The following is a 6,000-nucleotide window of genomic DNA, read 5'->3' on the forward strand; positions in this document are numbered from 1 at the left end:
CTGCATCAAACTCACTATGAAAACATCCTCAGTTGGTCATTCATTGTTTGTTTATTCATAATCAGCCTCTCTGTGCTTTCTGTACTTTAAGGTATTTGGCAGAGATGACAACCTCCACCAGGGTCTTTCATCTAAAGCCACTGTCTGATTGGACCTGTGTTTCTCCATCTATTGTTACTGTGTTTTTATTGTGTTCTGTGCACTTACCTTTTTTTTTTATTATTATTAATTCACAAAATATGAGTCTGATTTAGATTTCAGTGGGTGTGAAGTTAAAGCAAAATGTTTATATAAGAATTATGACTGAGTTAAAAATAAATGCTCAGTGAGTGTAGCTGTATCTAAGTGATAAGCGTGTGACACACTTTAATCTCGCCATGACCAAAGATAGACTGACAACACAGTTTCAGCATGTGCTCTCTCCTAAATAACCTACTCTGTCTGCACTCAGATGCGTATAGATAGTCGGCAGGATTTGTTGTGTGGTGATACTAGTCGAACAGAAAAGGCTGCTCGGTATAGCTGGGAGTTTTTTGCCTCATGCCTCATGCGGACCATGATAAGAACCTCCATCCGTGAGATGACGATAAGCACGGTTATATTAATTTCAGCTCAGTGCCTCGGACTTTTATGTTTGTGATTCAGGCACCAAAAACTTTTCCTCTGCCAAAAGATTGTCTGCATCTGGTACCGCCAGCTACTCTGCAGTTTTGACACCAGTTTGATCATCTGTTCTGAATTTGAAATGCTCCTCACTCTAAATTTTCACCTTGAGGGTTTCTGCCAAGCCACTGGTCACGACGCCTCTCCCTGCTCCACCTCCTCTGGTGTGTATGTGTGTGTTATAGAGCCGCTGTATGTGTTTTTGGTTCTTGTGGACGAATGTGTATTTGTCCTTATGCCTGGAGGAAAGTGAGAGCATTTACCAAGTAGACATTAAGCCCTATGCAGTGTCCTCCTATTCAGAAAAGTCAGCGAGCCACTGATGGACTCACTATAACTGTCCCTGTGAGGTATTTGTGTGTGTGTGTGTGTGTGTGTGTGTGTCTGACTGACTGAGACAAGGTGATACACAAAGCAGTCTTTTGCTGATGAATGATGGGCACAGCCAACTGTCCTGACTTCACTTATGGACGGCCACTGTTTTAATCTGGCTTTTAAAAATGTCATCAAAAAGAAAGTCTTTTTCTTTGGGGGGGTCGGTATAAACACATCCTGCTGACTGTAGACATACACTTCGCTGTCACTGAAGTGGACAGTGAGGCTTGGGCTTATGCAATATCTCTCCCATTGTGTCAAAACATACACAGTGCAGAATAATTGCCCAACCATCTGCCCACCTGTGTTTACACTCAGAGCACAGAGCTCTCTGTTCCCTGTCCTTCTTTTTAATGCACCCCAGCCCATTGGTGAACCTTTAAAATAACTTTGCCTTTCATCAGTTTGCTTAAGCCTCCGTCACAGGTCTTTGTTGCCAGGAGCCAGAGGCCAACCTCAGCGTCTCCATGCGCACTTATCTTACGTCCACAATGACAATTGGCTGCAAGGGGGCTTTGTGACAATAATGAGCAGAATAGCTCTTTATTGCTTTCAAGGAAATCTTGTTCCCGATTGTATACTGTAAATAAATAGGAACAAAGGAAGTGTCCTCCGAGGCGTAAAATATACAACTGCTCATCCATTCATTACAGAAATTGCACAATAGCTCATCCAGGACTCGCTTGTTTGTTTAAAAGGTGAAGATGATGATATTTTTATTAGCTTTTCCTGTTCTCCCGGTGTCTGGCTTGTTTTAAGTGTGAATATTGTCTTCTACTTGTGGTAATTAAATATGAGGGTTCACCTAAGAGACTCATTACCTTCAATAAACACTAGAGACACTCTGTACTGTCTGTGTATGCGCATGAACAATAAAAACACGCTCTTAATGTACATGTGATTACAGCGCAGAAACTCAAACAGTGTGCACTGTCATATAAAATCATAAAAGCCCACAACTTCTGCCCCAAGGCCAGTTTTTACGCAGACACGCAGGCGAGAGCAGGATTTTTCACAGAGGAGCAGGCTTTTGTGTGAATGAACAAAGGGAATCTCCTTCCTCCTCTGTTCCTCTCTCCTCTAAATCCTATCATACGCCGCCATCCTTCTCCCACATGCCTGTTTCCAAGTTACTGGCAGCGTCAGCTGCCAATCCTGCTTAATTGCCTCCTGTGTAAAGTGACGGCTGAGGAACAGCTGAGGAGCTGTCCTCGTCTTTCCTGCAGCTCACTCTCTGCTACCTTGCCAAAAGGGAGACGCCACCTGAGAACCGTACTGTATACCTTTGGGAAATTACACTGTAGTGTTGACCTAGAGTGAAACTTGAGTAAGCAACCTGGAGACTTTACTGTATGAAATAGAAATATGCACAATGTAGCAAGGAGACTTTTACATTTGAGAAACTGTTCTGAATTTAGAAAAGTGCTATGTGAGGACATTTGAATTAAGCCTTAATCTACACCAAGGAAAGGAAACCACATGAATAGCAAGAGATTTCCTGTTTAAAGCATTTCATAAAGATAACAACATAGAGATCAGAGGAGGAAACAATATTAGAAGGCAGTGTTTGTTCTAATGATAAGCATTTTTCTGCACTAACCTCTTTTTAAAGCCCGGAGAAAAAGAAAAGATCTTCTCCTCACTCCTGCTCGCAGAATTAACCACCCTGTTGCTCCTTGTTCTCTGTTGCTTTTGTGGCGTCTTCCTCACAAATAGATCCTCCTCATCCTCAGGACCAGGGCTGGAATTAACAGCTCATGGGGAACCCAGGCGGAAGTGAAAGCAAACACACCAGAGAAGAAAAGAAGCACTCTTCTCGCCCCTAAGTCGTCCTTGGCAGTGTTTCCCCATCCGTCAGCGAGCAGTGACTGAGAGTGTGTGTGTATGAGAGAGAGAGAGGGGGGAGAGAGAGAGAGAGAGAGAGAGAGAGAGATGAAACGATACTGAGTAAGTGGGCGAGTGAGAGAGGGAGGGAGAGAGAGCTTGTGTGTGTGCACACAGGAGGGTGATCCTCTATACTGTACGAGCTCCTGTTTATCTCTCCGTCTGTCTCCTCTGATTGCGTTCCTTCCCAACAGAAGCCATGAGGTCAGCTTCTTTTACAGTAACAACACTTGGTTTTCCTCTTGAGGGAAAAAGACTTCCCGTTACTTCTTCACTCAACTTCCCTCATGAGTGGAATCACCCTGCATATTTTTTAATGTCCCTCTCTAATGCACTCTCTCTCTTGCACACACACAAATATTCCTGTCTCTAAATGACTTAACATCCTAGTCAGAGTCAATCTGATCTGTTTACCATCACGGCCTCCCCAGAGGTTATTCAACTGACAAGAATAGGGCTGCACCGTACAAATGTACAAACAAACAAGAAACAGTTAATTTTGTATTCAGTAGATGCAGCTGCAATTTGCGTGGATAAAAAATGCGACTGTGAACTTCATAGTTTGTACACATGAGGGAAGATCTGTTTAATGTCCGATAGTGCTCTGCTCTGAAAGGAATAAAGGAAAAAAAAAATTATAATTATTTTATTTTTCCCGGTGTTAATACATCAAAGCTAATTTAGAAACTTCATTGGCAGTTTTAACATAAAACAGTCAAAAAAAAATGTTTTGTCTATTTTTTTTTTTTTTTTTTTGGTGAACTAAAAGTTTTGTTTATGATCCAAACATGTCACCGGGTACTCTAGATAGTTTAAAATTTTCTCATATTTTATAGTGAAACAGTTAATCAGTCGAGAAAAAATAACTGATTAATCAATGTTAGTCACAGGCCTATTTTAATACTGAAACACATACTTAATTGATTAGCTGATAATCACACTGCTGCCACAAATTGATTTCCGTTATTAATGAAGTAATAATGCCAGCTGCTTTCTGCTCATGGCTTCACACGCGATATGATTTTTTTCTTTTGTTTGATGGATGATTTTAAGATGATTCCATCAATGTCTTTTGATTTTCAGATTTTTTATCTAAAAAGATTCCATAAGGTGTCACCTTGGACCATAGGGAATTTTCGCTATTGTTTGACATTTTATATAGTAAACATTTAAATAAAATGTATTATTTTATTATTACTGTATTATTACAAATATATTATTATTGTACCTACAAACATTGGGAGCCTTTACTTAAGGACGCTATAGTAGTCTTGGAATTGTATGGTGGCTGCTCACCTGTGTCCATTCCCACTTTGCTGTTAGTGAGTCAGAATTAAATGAAAATTATCGGAATTGTTGTCATATCTGACAGGTAATCTTTGAAAGTATTGGTTTTGTAACAGTTACATAAAATATAAATATACATAAAAACACAGGAAAAAGTCTTGCAAGTCAGCCTCTGTGTATGGAACATGTTGAAACTGTAATTCTCTCCCTTCCTTCGTTGCTGATTCCTATTGTATCATGGCAGACTGGGAGGCTAAGTGTCTCCCTGAGTATGGTGCACACTTGGTCAACATGTACATAAAGCAGTGAATCAATAAGGTCACTGAATGGTGATTCAGGGGCCAACAAGACTGCTTTCTTAATTATGTTGATGAAGTGTCAAGATGTCATGAATCATGCAGGCAGTCGTGCACACCACAGGCAGATTGACAGAAACCCTCAAGCCCCAACACAGATGAAGTGATACAGAATCTCCCCACAGCGGGGAAATGGAGGGTATGAACATATGGCCATGTCATCTTGACACTGCACGTCTGCTCGCTGACCGGGTGAACAAGAGGAGCTCCTGTGGTGCACTGTGGGTATTGTACCGTCTCGACTGGTAAGTTATGCTCCAGGACACATGCAGCCACTGTTCTGTTAATGGCCAGTTTCTGTCAAAAGGAGGATGGCCCTACAGGGAGGTCTCAGGCATAAAATGCATCCTATGTGTGTATGCACGTGGACGTTGTGAGCGCTGAAAGAAAATAACTGTAAAAACTCATCACTACATCACATTCATCCACAAAAAAAAAAACCCAAAAAAACATGAAGCTATCAAAATTATAAAAGCTCATTGTATTTGTAGCAGAAAGGAGCTGGGAAATTGCTGTTTCTATACAATCGGTTCAGAAACAGTGCTGAATAGCAAATGTAAAAGTTAAAAGTCATGAAAAATGGAGAAGCTTGTTGTATACTCAGGAAATGAGGTCATGATAAATGAATGCAAAGCAGGGGAAACAGTTTGGATTGTTCAACTGTACAGCTTAGTCACTAGATAATGGTTCTCGTGACTTTGTGTCAGGCAGCAAGTAAACTGATGTCTTTTATACTCTATCCGATCAGTTTAGGTATCAGTTTATTTTTTGCATACACTCAGAGAGTGTGCCCTCTCTTTGGACTGCAGAGTACACAGGGCTATATTAGAGTTATATTTATAATACGTTCCATGCTTCAATTGTCTTCTACGTACAGTAGCTGGGCTCATTAATAATAAAAATGGCTGTGTGCATGGAGGCGTTCATCACCTATATCATATCTGTTCCTCCTGGAATTAAAATGATCTACTCCAGTTCCCTTTTGTGTTTCGGTTAAGTGTTCCTCCCTCCTCCGAGAGATTCAGATGATAGGAGTCATGCTGTCTGGCGTGGCCTTTCCTCTTTTAGCCAAGCTCGGGGAGATTTCTTTGAATCTTTTAGGAGTCTCCATAAATGCAGAGGATCAGCTTACACTGCCCACCATTAAACCTGCAGGGTATTTGATACAGATGTGACTTTCAATCTTCAGAAAATGAGATTTCAGCTTAGCTTTGTGTTATATGCTCCATGTGCAAGGAAATGACTTTTAGAAAAGCCCTGTCTGTTTTTTTTTTTTTTCCTTTTCTTCTTTGGGATCTTTCTGCCAACTCTGTCAGCCTCTGGTGCTGGGTTGTTTTCTATTGTAGAGAATGTGCAGGGGTGGCTTAAAAATGAATTTAGTTCTGTGCACAATAGAGCCCAGCTATGAATTAGTGTCCTGTAGCTCACGCTGTGT

The 6,000-nt window shown here is 40.9% G+C and overlaps 1 protein-coding gene across 1 annotated transcript in view; it reads right to left on the bottom strand.

The window, feature by feature from the left end:
• Positions 1-2,783, bottom strand: part of shisal1b (shisa like 1b) — a 35,052-nt gene extending 32,269 nt beyond the window's left edge. The window contains exon 1 of the mRNA XM_067502088.1: positions 2,639-2,783. The gene's annotated coding sequence lies outside the window, so the exon portion shown is untranslated. The remainder of the gene's footprint in view (positions 1-2,638) is intronic.
• Positions 2,784-6,000: the final 3,217 nt, after the last annotated feature.

Source organism: Channa argus, chromosome 4 (assembly GCF_033026475.1).
Source record: "Channa argus isolate prfri chromosome 4, Channa argus male v1.0, whole genome shotgun sequence".
Lineage (NCBI taxonomy): Eukaryota > Metazoa > Chordata > Actinopteri > Anabantiformes > Channidae > Channa > Channa argus.